General features: G+C 46.1%; 2 pseudogenes across 1 annotated transcript; one reads left to right on the top strand and one right to left on the bottom strand.

The window, feature by feature from the left end:
- Nucleotides 1-3,936: 3,936 nt before the first annotated feature.
- On the bottom strand, nucleotides 3,937-4,429 carry LOC111538747 (annotated as a pseudogene). Its single transcript, XR_002730447.3, has one exon. The product of XR_002730447.3 is annotated as a histone H3.3-like (transcript).
- A 5,781-nt stretch (nucleotides 4,430-10,210) lies between these two features.
- LOC111543533 lies at nucleotides 10,211-10,435 on the top strand (annotated as a pseudogene).
- The last annotated feature ends 8,353 nt before the right edge of the window (nucleotides 10,436-18,788 follow it).

The raw sequence follows: 18,788 nt of genomic DNA, 5'->3' as shown, positions 1-18,788 counted from the left end.
CCCGAACCCCGCCCTTTTCCAGGCCCCGCCCTCCCGCCTGTAACCCTCCGCTGAGTTCAGCGCCGTGCAAAGGAGTGCTCGCAGCCGCCGACTCAGCGCCCGCGGCCCGGGGTCGTCGGGGTGAGGGGCGCGCACCCCCGTCCTCACCTGGGGCCAAGGGAGCTGCCTTGGCCCCAGCTCCCCGACCTCACCTGGAGCTGGAGGACGTTAGGGCAGCCGCAGAAGCCAGGCGTCCGAGTCTGCTGGTTCCTACACGTGTACATCATTCATTCGCTATTTCTTCCTGCAGGTCCTTACTGAGCGCCTGCGGCATTTGTATTTATAGTAGAAACGGGGTTTCTCCATGTTGGTCAGGCTGATCTCCAACTCCCGGCCCCCAGGTGATCCCCCGGCCTCAGCCTCCCAAAGTGCTGGAATTACAGGAGTGAGCTACCGAACCCGGCTAATTTTTGCATTTTTGTAGAGATGGGATTTCACCATGTTGACCAGGCTGGGATTTCACCATGTTGGTCAGGCTTGAAGTCCTGACCTCAGGTGATCCGCCTGCCTTAGCCTCCCAAAAAGCTGGGATTACAGAAGTGAGCCTAGGTCTGAGAGCACCCCCTCCAGAGACTCCCTTGATTTGTTTTTCTAAGACCACCAGAGTGGGCACAAAAGAACCAGCGAGTAGGCAAGGCTAAAAGCAAAACTGCAAATTTATTCTTTGGTCATCTAGCTTCAGGGACCGGAGCTGGGTTGGGGGGAGTTTCTAATACAGTCCCGACAAGAGTGGGGGGCTGAGAAAGCCCACCCCCGGCGCATCTGCTGGGAGCGACTTTTCTAGGAGTGGAAGGGCAATAGGCGGGGCACGGGCATGTCGGGGGAGGGGGGGCCGCTCCGCAGGTGCCACCAGGTAAATCTTGGTCTCCTCGGATTGACATCACCTGGTGCATGCCTGATTAATCTGCACCTTCCCGGGCGTCAGCTGCATTCTCGCACACACGGGAAGAGTTGGTGGTGAAGAAGAACCCGGAAGTGCACCATCCTGCCTCCGTTCGTCCAAACATCCCTGATCTCCCAAAATTTGGTGGAGATCTAAAGTTTATTTTGCTGTACAACTCCTCTTTTCTTTGCAGTTTTACTTGCTTCCAACAAGGAAGGCAAGATTTCCTGTTTCCATGACAATGGAAGGCAGGTAACTCCTTTATGGAGTTTGAGCTCACTTCCAACAGGGAAGATGAGGCCTTTTTTCCTGCTTCTAGGATGGTAGAGAGCAGTCTGCAGCCTAAGACCCATCCCCAGGTAAGTAACTGAATTGGGGTTTGTCTTGGCTAAAGTTATGGTTAACAACCAGCTGGTCTTAATGTCAGAGGCATTTGAACCAGAGCAACTCCATCTTGAGTAGGGACTGGGTAAAATGAGACTGAGATCTACTGGACGCCATTCCCAGACAGTTAAAGCATTCTAAGCCACATGATGAGGTGAGAGGTCGGCACAAAATACAAGTCATAAACACCTTGCTGATAAGACAGGTTGCAGTAAAAAAGCCGGCTAAAACCCTCCAAAACCAAGATGGTGATGAAAGTGACCTCTGCCTGACCTCACTACTACACTCCCATCAGTGCCCTGACAGTTTACAAATGCCATGGCAACATCCCGAAGTTACTCTTTATGGTGTAAAAAGGGGAGGCATGAATAGCTCACCCCTGGTTTAGCATATCATCAAGAAATAACTATGAAAATGGGCAACCAGCAGCCCTCAGGGCTGCTCTATGGACAGAGCATTCTTTTATTCCTCTACTTTCCTAATAAAATTGCTTTTGCTTTAGTCTACAGACTCGCCTTGAATTCTTTCTTGCGTGAGATCCAAAATCCCTCTCTTGGGGTCTGGGTCGGGACCACTTTCCTCTAACATTAATTTATCCTTACCATTAGAGTGTATTCAGTGATCATATACGTTGTGCCATTTTTTGTTTGCCTTAAATGCTTTTTTTGTTATTTGTTTGTCTCTGTTTTTGTTGTTGTTTTGGTCTTTTTCCCATTGGGTTTGATCAACTATCTGACTTGATCAAATCAAAAGGAAAGTTCCAAATTGCAGGGAATAAGGACTCTAAAGTGGCTAAATTCACACACACACACACACACACACAGCCTGGTAGGGGAGGAAAACAACCAGCAAAAGAAAAAAATTAAAAGAGGAAAGATGTTTGATTTTAACTACTAAAGGGGCTTTATTTACATAATAAGGCCACCTTTTTGCTAGCCAGGCCAAAGTGAAAGCAGTGGCTGTTGCCCCAAGCTGCAGTTCCATAGCTAAGGCTCTGCCTGCTTTTTCCAACCACGACAGCCTACATTTGGTTCCTAAATCAAGCCCTTTCTGGTTTGATTCTTGGTACTTCTGAAATAGCAGCAACTTCCCCTAACAGAAATATAGTAATGAGATTTTAAAAGATTGTTTTAAAGGAGCTCAATGGTTAAAAGTTAACATCCCCCGTCTCTACTAAAAAAATACAAAAAACTAGCCGGGCGAGGTGGCGGGCACCTGTAGTCCCAGCCACTCGGGAGGCTGAGGCAGGAGAATGGCGTGAACCCGGGAGGCGGAGCTTGCAGTGAGCCGAGATTGCGCTACTGCACTCCAGCCTGGGCGACAGAATGAGACTCCATCTCAAAAAAAAAAAAAAAAAAATTAAGTGTACTGTAAAAGCATCACATTGTCTAACTTCAAAATAATTCTCCCTTTTTGGAGACCCAGGATTCAGTTTGGGCTCGGCCCAGAGCTCAGAGATCCAGTTAAGAGGTAGGTAGTCCTAGTCAGGCCCAGTGGCTCACGCCTGTGATCCCAGCACTTTGGGAGGCCAAGGCAGGCAGATCACCTGAGGTCAGGAGTTCGAGACCAGCCTGACCAACAATGAGAAACCCCGTCTCTACTAAAAATACAAAATTAGCTGAGCGTGGCGGCACATGCCTGTAATCCCAGCTACTCAGGAGGCTGAGGCAGAAGAATCACTTGAACACAGGAGGTGGAGGTTCTGTTGAGCCGAGATCGCACCATTGCACTCCAGCCTGGGCAACAAGAGGGAAATTCTGTCTTTTTTTTTTTTTTTTGAGACAGAGTCTGGCTCTGTCGCCCAAGCTGGAGTGCAGTGGCCGGATCTCAGCTCACTGCAAGCTCCGCCTCCCAGGTTTACGCCATTCTTCTGCCTCAGCCTCCCGAGTAGCTGGGACTACAGGTGCCCGCCACCTCGCCTGGCTAGTTTTTTGTATTTTTTTAGTAGAGATGGGGTTTCACCATGTTAGCCAGGATGGTCTCGATCTCCTGACCTCATGATCCACACGTCTCGGCCTCCCAAAGTGCTGGGATTACAGGCTTGAGCCACCACGCCTGGCCAGGGAAATTCTGTCTTAAAAAAAAGAAGAAGAAGAAGTCTGAAGTAATCTGTAATCTTTTTAACTTTTTGCTTAAAACATTGCTGATCTTTTTGTTTTTCTGAGTGAAGAAAACTTTTTTTTTTTTTTTTTTAGTTTAATGTATTTTAATAGCAAACTTACAGGAACAGCACAGAAGACAGACAACATTAAAAACATGTACTTGCATGTAGGACAACTCACAAAAGTATAGTGAATGGATGGAATCTACTGTATGATAAAAATGCTACAAACACCATTTAGTTGCCGTCAATAAGAAATTTACTTGTTTTAAAAAAATCCAAATGCTGGCATTGTCCAGAAAAATTTAACAGGTTTATTTATAATTATTATAAAGTTGAACCACTGAAACTTGTTCACTGAAGCATTTTAACTTGCATTAATGCTTTACGCCTCTGCATTTATATTAAAAATTCACACACAAATGAAAATGGAAAAACTGCCAATACCTGATTTCTGTCCCCTATTTTTCCACTTGCAATCATATACTTAGGTACCTTTTGACCCCATGGAAAAAAATATCTAACGTTCAGAACTACCAATAACAGGAAGAAGAGAATTTTTTTTTTTTTTTTTTTTTTGAGAATGAAATGTTTCCCATCATAGTGGATTCTTAAGTACGTTCTCCACCTATGCGGCGTGCTAGCTGGATGTCTTTTGGCATAATTGTTACACGTTTGGCATGGATAGCACACAGGTTGGTGTCTTCAAAAAGGCCAACCAGATAGGCCTCACTTGCCTCCTGCAAAGCACCGATAGCTGCGCTCTGGAAGCGCAGATCTGTTTTAAAGTCCTGAGCAATTTCTCGCACCAGACGCTGGAAGGGAAGTTTGCGAATCAGAAGTTCAGTGGACTTCTGATAACGTCTAATTTCACGGAGCGCCACAGTACCAGGCCTGTAGCGATGAGGTTTCTTCACCCCTCCAGTAGAGGGCGCATTCTTGCGAGCGGCTTTTGTAGCCAGTTGCTTCCTGGGTGCTTTACCACCGGTCTATTTGCGGGCAGTCTGCTTTGTACCAGCCATGGTACAGAGACCTCCTTACTTACCCCCCTTCTCCTTCGGCTGGACCTCGGCGAGCGAAAGGCAGCGCTGGCGTTAGAGAGTGACAGCGGCGCAGCGGCGGCTGCGAACACAATTGAAGAAAACTTTTAAGCTATTTACAGCTTTTAACAATTGAGTAGGCCGGGCGCGGTGGCTCAAGCCTGTAATCCCAGCACTTTGGGAGGCCGAGACGGGCGGATCACGAGGTCAGGAGATCGAGACCATCCTGGCTAACACGGTGAAACCCCGTCTCTACTAAAAATACAAAAAATTAGCCGGGCGAGGTGGCCGGCGCCTGTGGTCCCAGCTACTCGGGAGGCTGAGGCAGGAGAATGGCGTGAACCCGGGAGGCGGAGGTTGCAGTGAGCTGAGATCCGGCCACTGCACTCCAGCCTGGGCGACAGAGCAAGACTCAGTCTCAAAAAAAAAAAAAAAAAAAAAAAAACAATTGAGTATAGTATACTCCTATGAACAAAATTTGGAGCAAATTTGTTTCTCTCTACCTGATTTCTACAAAATTTTGGAAACTATTTGTGAGTATTCTTAACTTACAACCACACAGTTAATCGCATAAGCACAATAAGAACCTGTTTTCATTTGTAACAGGACACAATTGGAGAAACAAGGCTTTGACAGAAATGGTGTGCTTTCCTTTAAGTTATCAACTTGACTTTTGGAGCCAATAAAAGCCCCTTGGGAAAAGCTGGCCTCATACCTTTGCCTACACAGTCCCTGTACAGGATTCCTGACCTGTGGTAAGTAAAGAATGTCACTTTCTCACAGGTCCAGGAGCCCCAAGTTTATCTTGGAACCTCAAGAGGAAAGGGATTCAACCAACTCATAGGTATTTGATGGTACAAATCCATGCCTGGACTCAGCTTTAAAAGGTCTCATCTGAGATTCCTTCTATGGAACAAAGTTCCATCAAAGCCAATTTAAAAGCCTATGTTAAAAAAAATTATTCTTGCAGCATTGTATACAAATAATCAGGCCAAGTATAATGAAGCAAATAAGTCCTACCATTATTTGTCATTAGTAAAAATGGGAAACTGGAGAGAGAAAAATTATGTTTCAAAAACTATAATACATCTGTTGTTAGATTCTAGTCTTGCCTAATGTTTTTCAATTTTTATTATTGTCTACAGTTTGGACCAAATTCTAGTTTTTCTTGACTACAAGCCTACAAAATAACATTTTCAATCTTTTTTTCTTCTTTTTTCCCATTTTTCCTAATTTGGAGTCACCAAAAACTAAGTTATGCTTTCATAAAGCCCTGCAAACTGAAGCTAGACAACTTAAACATCAGAAGAAAATAACAGCAACCTATTTACATACATAAGATATTTTCTTTCTTTCTTTTTTTTTTTTTTTTTTTGAGACTCTCACTCAAATTTTTTGGACTCTCGCTCTGTCGCCTGGACTGGAGTGCAGTGGCGCGATCTCGGCTCACTGCAAGCTCCGCCTCCCGGGTTCACGCCATTCTCCTGCCTCAGCCTCCCGAGTAGCTGGGACTACAGGTGTTATGCCCAGACCGTTTATTCCCCAAAGAAGACCACCAGAGTCCAGAGTCAAAGCCAAGCGGCAAGGATCTTTACTGCAAGTTCGAACTTGGTCCCTCCGTTCCTCAACATACAAGAGGGCCCCGAACGATGCATGTGCTTGCTTTTTATAGCCTGATGTAAACAGGTTATAGAGGAACAAGGGAATTCTTTTGGTACAGCATTACAATTGGTTAACATTTTAAGTTATACCTTTAGCAGTTTTCTATTGGTTCCCGCGCTTTCAGTAAAGCCGTAAACGGTTGCGACCTTATTGGGAGTCTCTCCAGGTGGTGTTTTTCCAAAGTTGAGATATATGGTGTGTTTGTACAGGGCCCAGGAAGTTGAGATATATGTTTGTACTGGGCCCAGGGCTGAGGAATGTGTTCTTTCACAGGCGCCCGCCACCTCGCCCGGCTAGTTTTTTGTATTTTTTAGTAGAGAAGGCGTTTCACCGTGTTAGCCAGGATGGTCTCGATCTCCTGACCTCGTGATCCGCCCATCTCGACCTCCCAAAGTGCTGGGATTACAGGCTTGAGCCACCGCACCCGGCCACACATAAGACATTTTCATACCTGCCTACTGATATACGGACTTCAGGGTAATGTGGCCTATATCGATTTTCCAGGATTATTCTTTGGTTTGTTATTGCTTTTCTCCCTTCCTTCCCCTATTTTCTCTTCAAAGGACATGAGACTTCACAACCTGCTAAACATGAGCCTTCTTAATAACTTGGGACCTACCTGTCTAGGAGTAAACCATTCTAGTCATGAATGATCAGATGAAACCTGAGAGCAGAGACTCATTTTCTTCTAAAAATGCTCTCTCCAAAAGATTTTTAAAAAGAAAAGGGAAAATGTGACAGAAAAATAAATCTTGGGGTCCCCAAATCACTAAGCTAAAGGGAAAAGTCAAGCTGGGAACTGCTTAGGGCCAACCTGCCTCTCATTCTATTCAAAGTCACCCCGCTGTTCACTGAGATAGATACATATCTGATTGCCTCCTTTGGAGAGGCTGGTCAGAAACTCAAAAGAATGCAAGCATTTGTCTCTTATCTACCTGTGACCTGGAAGGCCCCCTCTGGGCTTCAAGTCTTCCCACCTTTGCTTCCAGTTGTCCCACCTTTCCAGACAGAACCGGTGTTTTTGCATACGCTGACTGATGTCTCATGTCTCCCTAGAATGTATAAAACCAAACTGTGCTCTGACCACCTTGGGTACATGTTGTCAGGGCCTCCAGAGTCTGTGTCATGGGCACACATACTTAACCTTCGCAAAATTAACTTTCTAAATCAATTGAGACCTAAGATTTTCTGGGTTCACACACTATAGAGAAATACATACTGTATATAATATTTGTATAATAAAAGATATTACGCTGGGCACAGTGACTCACACCTGTAATCCTAGCCCTTTGGAAGGCCAAGGCAGGCAGATCACTTGAGATCAGGAGTTCAAAACCAGCCTGGCCAACATGGTGAAACCTCATCTCTATTAAAAATACAAAAAAATTAGCTGGGTGTATTGGCACATGCCTGTAATCCCAGCTACTTGGGAGGCTAAGGCAGGAGAATTGCTTGAACCCAGGAGGCAGAGGTTGCAGTGAGCCAAGATCATGCCACTGCACTCCAGCCTGGGCAATAGAGAGAGACTCTGTCTCAAAAAAAAAAAAAACAGAAACAAAAAATCAAACAGGTATTAAGTGCTACGGAGAGAAAGCAAGGGAGACGTACAGAATGTGGGAGGAGGGGTGTTTCTCTTTAAATAGGGTTGTCAGGGAAGGCCCCCTTGAAAAGGTGACTTCTACCAGCGACCTGAAGAAGGTGACAGGAGTAAGCAATTCAGTCTCCAGGCAGGGGTAACAGCCAGGGCTCAGACCTTGAGGCAGGAGAATACTGGGGGTGCTTAGAGAACTTTGTAAGGAGGACACGGTTTTTGATGTGAGAGACCTGGGGTAGAAGATTAAGTCAGCAGAGGAAGGGGTGACAGCTCAGTTAGGTCCTGGAGCCCAGTGGAGACTTCTTTTACCCTGGGTTAAGGTGAGACCACTGGAAGGTTTTGAGCGGAGAGGGACCTGCTGTGACTGTGGCTGTGATAGGAATCCCCCTGATGCTGAGTTGAGAATAGTCTTCAGGGGCAAAGGCAGGAGAAGTTATGCAAAAGATGATGGTGGCTGGACCAGGGTGGAGATAGAGAGAAGAAATGGACTTCAGGTATATTTTGGAGGTTTACTTATCACATCCCTATTGTGGGCTCCGTGTTAGAGACCATCCCAAATTGTTTGTCTTCTTTTATCTCAGCCACCCAATCAACTTCCCCAAAAATAGTTTTTTGCAGTGTTGGAGCTTAATTTGTTTTTACGTTTTAGAGACAGACGAGGTTTCGCTGTATTGCCCAGGCTGGAGTGCAGTGGCGCAATCATAGCTCACTACAACCTCAAACTCCTGGGCTGAAGCCGTCTTCCTGCCTCAGCCTTTGGAGTGGCTGGGATTACAGGATCGTGCCACCATGCCTGACCAGTATTGGAATTTTATGAAGTAACCTCCCACTTCCACCACCTAATTTTAAACAGCTTCCATCTCCTGATCACCATATATAAACAGAGATTCAAACCTAAAACAGGGTGCTTGCTATATAAACATGATGACTTCCAGGCCCCTCCCTGGCCTCCAAATTCAGGGCCACCACCGGCTGTTTGTCACCATGTTATTGCATTTGCGAGACATGAGTCCATTTCCACCCAGAGGGAGATTCATCTTTGAGAGATCCACGTATTTGTGTTCATTCCTTTAACACCAGAATGCAAATTCCACAGGGGCCGGAGCCTTGTCTCGCTAGCGTACCACGCAGTCCCCAATGCCTGATCCACAGTAGGATTTCAAGAAACATTCATTCCCTCAGCACGTGCCTAGCGGTTGCCTGCTGTGAGTCGGGCAATGGGGACCCAACTGTGTGAAGCACAGACCCAGCCCTCACGCATGCGGAAATCCACTTTGACCAGTGGGTTGACCAGTTTTCATGGGGCAGGGAGAAGCCTGGATTTATATATCTGACAGCCACTTGATTCATTCCTAATTCCTCCAGCTTGGCCCACCCAACCAGACACAGCACCTGTGAGGTAGCACAAGGCAGAGGTGAGCCAAAGCCAGAATGACTGCAGACTTAGCCCTCACCCCCTGTGACACACTTCCAGACACACACGACGGGCCTTTGGAGGTATCTTTTCAAGCCCTACCTTACTTCCTCTCCCATGTCCCTTTTTTTTTTTTTTTTTTTTTTGAGACAGAGTCTGGCTTTGTCTCCCAGGCTGGCGTACAGTGGCGCAATCTCGGCTCACTGCAAGCTCCGCATACTGGAATATATTGAAAGGGGATTCATGTAAAAGGCATGAGTATTTGGCAACAGCAAAGATATTTCCCAAAAAGGCCCAAATGGATGGTCTGGAAGAGGAATGGCACCCACCGTTGAGAGAGAAACCAGAAGTACCCCAGGATAGTCCATGTGCTCTGGACTTTTCTCCTCCCTTCGCAAAGCTTGATATCTCTTTGCACACATAAAAACAAAAGCCAAAGTGCTAAGAAGAAGCTGGAAAAATACAAAATTTCTATCTTAGGGAGAGAGTCAGTAAAGAAAATCAACATGGCGGACACTGATGGCTGCCTGCTCAGTGAGAATCCCCCTGTCTTCCTTGCCAAAGAATCCCAACTTTGGAGTCTCTCCTGACAGGACTGTGTGCAACCTCAGGGTCTGTATCCTGACTTAAGTTGAATTCTACACATTTTCATCACAGGCTTAAATGGTCATGAAAAATGAGCACTTTATATCAAAATAAGAGGTGGATTGGCTGTAATTGGAATAAATATGCCGTGATGTGATTGAATAAAATAAAATTTGTATGTACTGTATTGAAGAATGCACACCACATCAGAAAGAAGCCAATTTTTTTTTTTTTTTTTTTTTTGAGATGGGCAGATCACTTGAGGTCAGGAGTTTGAGACTGGCCTGACCAACATGATGAAACTCCGTCTCTACTAAAAATACAAAAATTAGCCAGGCGTGTTGGCTTGTGTCTGTAGTTCCAGCTACTCAGGAGGCAGAGACAGGAGAATTGCTTGAACCTGGGAGGTGAAGGTTGCGGTGAGCCGAGATCATGCCATTGCACTGCAGCCTGGGCAACAAGAGCCAAACTCCATCTCAAAAAAAAGGCCCGTGCAAAGCTTCCTACTATGGCTTCCAGGGGCATCCGGGTGAGCGCTGCCAAACTGGCCAGTGAAACTCTGGAAATATCAGACAACGTGGGAGATTGGCCTCGGGGCATCTACCACTTTGCCACTGATAGAAATGACTTCTGGAGGAACTTGATCCTCGATTTGGGACTCTTTGCTGCGGGAGTTTGGCTGGCCAGGGATTTGAGTGACATTGACCGCATGGCACATCAGCCAGGGGTGTAGCCAGGTAGACAAATGGAATCCTGTGCTGAGCCCGAATCTTCCAAAAACAGCCTACAATCTGTGGCCACCACAAGATGTGCCCTGATGGCAGCTGAAATTTGATTCAGATGGCCACTTTCCTTTTCCCTTTCCCTGCCTAGTTTCCTTTTGTCCCTTGAGTCCATGCAGAATTCCATTCTCTGGTCAGCAGAGAGGCTTAAGCTGAAGTATTGCCTCTGTTCTGTAAAGTTCTGCACATAGTTCCTAAGCTTCTGCAGGGGTTGATCCTTGCTCTTGTCCTGAGAAATAACAATGCTGTTTTAACAAACACTTGAGATAAATATTGCACTCAAAGACAGTCATTTTATTATTTTAATAAGAAACTTTTGCTTACAAAAACAAAGTGTGAAAAGTCAAGATTCACAAAAATCGTAAAAACATGATTTATATTTCACACTTGAGAGACAAAAACAAGCCCCAAACATGGAAAAAAAAAAAAAAAAGGTCAGCCTGGCCAACACAGTGAAACCCTGTCTCTACTAAAAATATGAAAATTAGCTGGGCCTGGTGGCGGGCGCCTGTAATCCCAGCTATTCAGGAGGCTGAGGCAGGAGAATCGCTTGACCCGGGAGGCAGAGGGTGCAGTGAGCCAAGATTGCAGCTTTGCACTCCAGTCTGCGCAACAAGAGCAAAACTCAGTCTCACCAAAAAAAGAAAAAAAAAAGGAAAAAAAAAGTGGTCAAGGAAGGACCTCCCTAACGAAGTAACATGAGCTGACACCTAAATGAAGGGACACATCCAGCCCGGTGCTGATCTTCAGGAAAAGCCTTCCAGAGGGTATAGCAAACACAAAGTTCCTGAGGTCTGCCTGGCACAGTCTTTTTTTTTTTTTTTTTTTTTTTAATTTTTTTATTATACTTTAAGTTCTAGGGTACATGTGCATAACGTGCAGGTTTGTTACATATGTATACTTGTGCCATGTTGGTGTGCTGCACCCATCAACTCGTCAGCACCCATCAATTCGTCATTTATATCAGGTATAACTCCCAATGCAATTCCTCCCCCCTCCCCCACTTGGCACAGTCTTAATGACAGTGGCCATATGGGGCCTTGGGAGGCCATGGGATAAATACTTTGGGTTTTATTCAAAGTGTGATGAGAAGCCACTTGGAAGCTTTTGAGTGGGGAAGTGACATGACATATATTTTGAAAGGATTATTCATCTGTTGTGTGGCCATAGTGTGGTTGAGTTTGAGGGGTGAATGGAACAGTATAAAAAATAAATTTATGGGCTGGGCACAGTGGCTTATGCCTGTAATCCCAGCACGTTGGGAGACCGAGGCGGGCGGATCACAAGGTCAGGAGCTCAAGATCAGCCTAGCCAACATGGCAAAACCCAGTCTCTACTAAAAATACAAAAATTAGCCAGGCGTGGTAACAGTTGCCTGTAATCCCAGCTACTGGGAGGCTGAGGCAAGAGAATCACTTGAACCCGGGAGGCGGAGGTTGCAGTGAACTGAGATCGTGCCATTGCACTCCAGCCTGGGCGATAAGAGCAAGACTCCATCTCAAAAAAAAAAAAAGTATGGCCAGGTGCAGTGGCACATGCCTGTAATCAGGGAGCCGAGATCCCACCATTGCACTCCACACTGGGCAACAAGAGTGAAACTCTATCTCAAAAAATTAATAAATAAATGTATATATTTACAACAGTGGTATATAGAGCTATAGATATAGCACTGGTTTCTCATAGGGCAAATAAAGGGACTGAATTTGGGGAGGGATTTCCAAGACACTAGTCATCCCCCATTAAGCTGGGTGGTGACTACTTGGTGTGCATTTATTATTTCATAAACTGTACATACATGTTATATTCAGATAGCTCTATATCCCACAATGTAAATATATACATTTATTTTTATATAAATATAAATCTGTGAATACCTCTACATACATAGAACTATTTTGGAAGGGAGAACCATCAGGATATGCTGCTGGATTCGATGAGTACTTGGAGTCAGACTAGATAAGAACAAGTTCAAGCCTCTGATTTTACCCAAGTCATAACCAAAGCAACAGTGCAATGAGACGGAGGGAAAGACTGGAAGAACAGAGGGACAGGAAGCCACAGCATCTGCACAGACAGCAGCTGCCGACACAGTGGCCCCCTGAAGTCAGGCCAGAAGAAAGGGAAAGTGGTGATTCCAAATGCAGACTCAGCCAGGTCCCCTGAGTCCATCAGACCCAAAGGGTTGCTTGAGGATTTCTTTTTCTGGCCTCTATGGTGTGGTTACATCAACACTCCCCACGGCCCATGGGGCTCTATGGTGTGCGTGCCAATTACTAAGTACAGGATGTGCCAGAGTTGATGTCTCAAGGTTGAGGTTCCCCACCTCTTCTCCAGCCCCGCAGAGGAGAAAATATGACCACACAACTTCAAACCCTCAACAGGAATAAAGATAAGAAAATGATGGAACCGGCTGCGTGCGGTGGCTCACGCCCGTAATCCCAGTGCTTTGGGAGGCAGAGCCTGGCAGATCACTTGAGCCCAGGAGTTCAAGACCAGACTAGGCAACATGGCAAAACCTGATCTCTACTAAAAAATACAAAAATCAGTCAGGTGTGGTGGCGGGCGCCTGTAATCCCAGCTACTCAAGAGGCTGAGGCAGGATAATTGCTTGAACCCAGGAAGCAGTTGCAGTGAGCCAAGATCGTGCACTTGCACTCAGCCTGGGCAACAAAACTGAAACTCCGTCTCAAAAAAAAAAAAAGAATCCATACGTATTAGAAAAACATAAAGACAAACAAATAAATGCTTAACCATATTCAGGGAAATGGTTTCTTCTAGGGCAAATAAAAGAGCTGAATTTAGGGAGGGATTTCCAAGATACTTAATAGGTCATGCCCCATTAAGCGGTGTGGTGAGTACGTGGTCCACATTTATTATTCTGTAAACTGCACATGTATGTTATATTCAGTCTTTTTGTATGCTTTGTTCATCTCACAATTTAAAACAATAGGCCAGGCACAGTGGCTCATGCCTGTAATCCCAACGCTTTGGAAGGCCGAGGCAGGCAGATCACTTGAGGTCAGGAGTTCGAGACCAGCCTGGCCAATATGGTGAAACCCCATCTCTACTAAAAATGCAAAAATTAGTGGAGTGTGGTGGCAGATGCCTGTAATCCCAGCCACTCAGGAGGCTGAGGCAGGAGAATTGCTTGAACCCAAGACACAGAGGCTGCAGTGAGCCGAGATCACACGCCACTGCACTCCAGCCTGGGCAACAGAGCGAGACTCTATCTCAAAAAAAAAAAAAAAAAAGGTAAAAAAAAAAAATAAAACAATTAATAAAAGCAGGGATCCAGGACTCTGGGTGAGTCTTACTTCACTAAGTCTAGGGTGAAAAATTGTAAACTAAAGTCCTCCAACATGGGAATGGCAAAATATAGTATAATCCGTACTGTACAATACTATGCACATCCACTAAAAACAATAACATTCACTTACAAACATCACAGTTCTCAAAGAGATTTTGTTTTTAATAGAGATAGGGGGCTGGGTGCAGTGGCTCACCCCTGTAATCTCAGCACTTTGGGAGGCTGAGGCAGGAGGATTGCTTGAGCCCAGGAGTTCAAGACAAGCCTGGGCAACATAGTGGAACTTTGTCTCAATAAAAAATAAAAAATTAGCCAAGTGTAGTGACATGTGCCTGTGGTCCTAGCTACTCAGGAGGCTGAGGTGGGAGGATCACTTGAGCCCAGGAGGTGGAGCTGCAGTGAGCTATGATTATGCCACTGTACTCCAGCCTTGGTGACACAGCAAGACCCTGTCTCGAAAAATATATAAATACATAAATAGAGACAGGATCTCCCTATGTTGTCCAGAATGGTCTCAAACTCCTGGGCTCAAGTGATCCTCCTGCCTCAACCTCTCAAAGTGCTGGGATTACAGGTATGAGCCACCGTGCTCAGCCTCAAAGAGACTGTTGAAGAAGATAGAATAAATTGCAGAATGATATGTACAGTTGTAGAAAAATACATACAAGAAAACATTTGTGTTTAACAATTTCTCTGTTGACATATATATATATTTTTTTTATTTTTTATTTTTTTATTTTTTTTAAGAGATGTGGTCTTGCTCTGTCACCCAGGCTGGAGTGCAATGGCATGATCTCGGCTTACTGCAAGCTCTGTCTCCCAGGTTCATGCCATTCTCCTGCTTCAGTCTCCCGAGTAGCTGGGACTACAGGTGCCCACCACCACGCCTGGCTAATTTTTGTATTTTTAGTAGAGATGTGGTTTCACTATGTTAGCCAGGATGGTCTCGATCTCCTGAACTCGTGATTCGACAGCCTCGGCCTCCCAAAGTGCTTGGGATTACAGGCGTGAGCCACCGCGCCTGGCCTGACATATATATTTTTTTTCCATACATTAATGTATATGTGTAGAAAAAGAACTGGAAAGGGCTGGGCATGGTGGCTCAGGTCTGTAATCCCAGCACTTTGGGAGGCCAAGGTGGGAGGTCAGGAGTTCAAGACCAGCCTGGTCAACATGGCAAAACCCCATCTCTACTAAAAACACAAAAATTAGCTGGATGTGGTAGTACGCACATGTATTCCCAGCTACTCAGGAGGCCGAGGCAGAAGAATCACTTTTACTTGTGAGGCGGAGGTTGCAGTGAGCTGAGATCACACCACTGCATTGCAGCCTGGGCAACAGAGTGAGACTCCATCTCAAAAAAAAAAAAAATATATATATATATATATATATATATTATCTTTTATGTCAGAAAAAATTCAGATGATTGTATTCTTATTCATTGCATCTAAATCAAGAAGATTAAGTCATAAAATGCCATTTTTGGTAAGTTGGTAAATCTTGAAAATTCTGCTAAATCACTGAATTGATTATTTGGCAAATTGACTTTCAATGAATTGATTTTCGATGAATCGGCCCACTTCTGCTGGGATCACCTGACCGTGACTCAGCCAGTCAACAATAATTAAATGTTCTCCCCCTCCACCCCCAGGCACTGTAAACATGATCTTGTTTTGCTTCTTTGGCAAAGGCCAAATCATCCTGATTATTCATTTCAATGAAATTAATACAGTGAAATGTCATGAAAGCAGGGACCTTTCTCCTTGTATTCACATGTGGCAGGCATGCAATAGATATTTGTTACATGAATGTATCTTATGCTACAGCTCACAGATATCTGCCACTGAGGGCTCATAGGAAATACTAGGAAGACACAGCTACATTTCTGTTACTCTCTGTATGACACCCTGTAATTCAACGTCACCAACAACCAGGTGCTATACCCTAAGAGGGGGTTTAGGCAGTACTAAAACTTATTAGCCTAAAGCTAATAGTGAAACAAAGGATCTCCCTAAACAGAAACCTCATTTAATCCTATAGAGACTCAGACCAGTCAAACAAGTCATCTGAAGCTTGCTACGCTCAGCTCTCTTGCTTCTAATAGGGCAAGAAAAGGTGGCCAGATGAGGTGACACTCCATCTTCTGGCTTCTTTCTCCTCTTATGTAAGTGTGAAGTTCTCTCTTCAGTAGCCAGGCTTCCGGAGAAACGGATCCTGAAAAAATACAAAGTCCCTAGTGTATTCCGCTGGCACATACGGTGAAGGGAGGGGGGATAGATGTTGTAATAAGATGCAAAGAAATCTTACTTGCGCGCACACACAAACGTCCCTTTCCTTTTTTGTACCACCTCTTATGCAGATAGTTAAAGGCCTCGAGAAGGCTGCTCCTAGATTAGGAGTCTTTCCCCGTCTCCATGTCGTAGTACGTGGTTACAGTTCAGAGGAGCGCCCAGATTCTCCACTCCATCACCCCATTGCACTTTCATCATCTGAAATGAAGCCCTTTATGTGCCTCCAAGAGCAAAGGCCCTAACAGCCGGGCTCTGGTCCCCGTGGTTCCCTTGGGGGTTCCCCAGCGCCTAGCACGAGGCGGGGCACTCTAGAGCACCAGCTCCAGAAACATTTCCAAAAAGATTGAAGGTGTTAAGGCTGCAGAATTTGCAGGTCTCTTCTGTCTATACAGTAAGTCGATATTGCGCATTTCTTTTGGACATTTTGGGCACTTTAAGCCTTTATTTTATTTGTATTAGCCTTCGTTTATTTATTTTACTTGTTTTCATGATTCGTTTGGTGGTGTTCCTTTTTAATTTTTAAATTTATTGATTTATTCTTTAGGGTGTCACGCAAGAGTCTGAATTTGCAGGAGGGGTCCTTAGTAGTAGGGGAAGACTCCTGGCAAAGCTGCCAGAGCTCTCTTGGTTCTCCTCCATTTGCCAGCACACGCGTCCTCTACGCCTCGCCCAAGTCAACCTCGCGGGCCTCCTGCGCGTCCCCGCCCCATCCCCTCCCAGGACCCTCCCTTCCGGCGACCCAACGTTCCGGCGGCGGAGGGATCCTGGACACACGCACGCGCCACACGCAGCCCGCCGCGCTGATTGGCTGGCAGAGGACTGGGCCCACATCGGCCCAGACCACCGCGTAGCCCAAGAGCGGCCTGAGCGCCAACCAATCGCGACGCGTTCCGGTTCATAGGCCACACCTCTCATCCAGTCCTGAGGGCGAGCCGGAAAGGGCGTGACCAATCGGAGCTGAGCAATGGGGCGGAGTCACCCTCCGACCAAGGCCGAGGTAGGGCGCTGTCACCTTGACAACCTGACCGGCCCCAGCGAGTCCGTCATGCCTCACCGGCTCTGTTCCCCAACCCGAAACCACCGAGACTCCAGGACTTCACGACCTCTAGCTTGACGTCTGCGCTGCCAAAGAGGGGTTGTGCCTAAAGTGCCTGGGGGACGTTTATTCTTCCGTAGATGAGCTCCTAGGATGAGTGCGTTGGGGAATGGGAGGGAACCGCACTAAGCCCAGTGGGAGAAAGTGAGCACGTTTGCAAGCTGAGTTAGTAATTAATGCCCTGAGATAATAAAAGGGCCACAGAATAGTGGCTGGGACTGCTTTTGATAGGATGGTCTGAGTTAAATTTGGGCTCTCTTGGCCCGGTGCGGTGGCTCACCTGAGGTCAGGAGTTCGAGACCAGCCTGGCCAACACGGTGAAACCCGTCTTTACTGAAAATACAAAAAATTAGCCGGGCGTGGTGTCGGGCACCTGTAATCCCAGCTACTCCAGAGGCTAAGGTAGGAGGAGAATCGCTTGAACCCGGGAGGCGGAGGTTGTAGTGAGCCGAGATCGTGCCATTGCACTCCAGCCTAGGCAACAAAAGTGGAAACTCTATCTCGAAAAATAAATACATACATACATACATACATACATACATACATACATACAAAATTGGGATCTCTTACATATCCTTGTGGTCGGTAGCAGGTGGCATTTCCCCACCATCCCCTCTACTTGGCTATGGGGTGAGCAGAGGCAGGGAATGCCAGGCTGAATTCCCATAAACACAGAAGGGAGATACTTTTGTAGGGCAAGGACTAAATGCCATGTCTTCCTCCCTCTCCCTTTTCCCATGGGTCCAAACCAAATTTCTTATTACCCCTCCTAAACACAAAATGGATATGGGTAACTATCAGCCTCTTTAGGGCAGGGCCTGGATATATCCGTTTTGTGATTTGCCTGTTACTTAGGTTGGGCCACCTTGTGGTGAGATCTGATGAGCTGAGGAACCTTAGGAACAGACATGGTGACTAGTCAGATCTCATGACACCCATGAGCCAGGCAGGCATTTTAAGGCGGCATTGCATCTTGGAGCGTTTACATCCCTTCACTACAGTGTGCCCCAACTCCCCTGGGATAAAACCACAGAAAAATGACCACTTTTCCTTGTAGAAATTTAGTCTTTCAATCTGTCCAGAGCACTTCTCTAAGCACCCAACCCAACTCAACCATCCACCCAAACTCAGAAGTTTAAAAAGAGGGCCGGGCCTCTAAAATTCTTTTTTTGTTGTTTGTTTTTTAACTATAAGAAAAAAAGTAGGACAGGCACAGTAGCTCATGCCTATAATCCCAGCATTATAGGGGATAATGGGAGGCCGAGGTGTGCAGGTCACCTGAGGTCAGGAGTTCACCATCAGCCTGGCCAACATGGTGAAACGCCCTCTTTACTAAAAGTACAAAAATAAGGCCGGGCGCAGTGGCTCAAGCCTGTAATCCCAGCACTTTGGGAGGCCGAGACGGGCGGTCACGAGGTCAGGAGATCGAGACCATCCTGGCTAACATGGTGAAACCTCGTCTCTACTAAAAAACACAAAAAACTAGCCGGGCGAGGTGGCGGGCGCCTGTAGTCCCAGCTACTCGGGAGGCTGAGGCAGGAGAATGGCGTAAACTCGGGAGGCGGAGCTTGCAGTGAGCTGAGATCCAGCCACTGCACTCCAGCCCGGGC

The sequence above is a fragment of the Piliocolobus tephrosceles genome, chromosome 10, assembly GCF_002776525.5.
Source record: "Piliocolobus tephrosceles isolate RC106 chromosome 10, ASM277652v3, whole genome shotgun sequence".
Classification (NCBI taxonomy): Eukaryota; Metazoa; Chordata; class Mammalia; order Primates; family Cercopithecidae; genus Piliocolobus; species Piliocolobus tephrosceles.
Note: the sequence above shows the minus strand (reverse complement) of the source record. Positions and strands in the feature narration are given on the sequence as shown.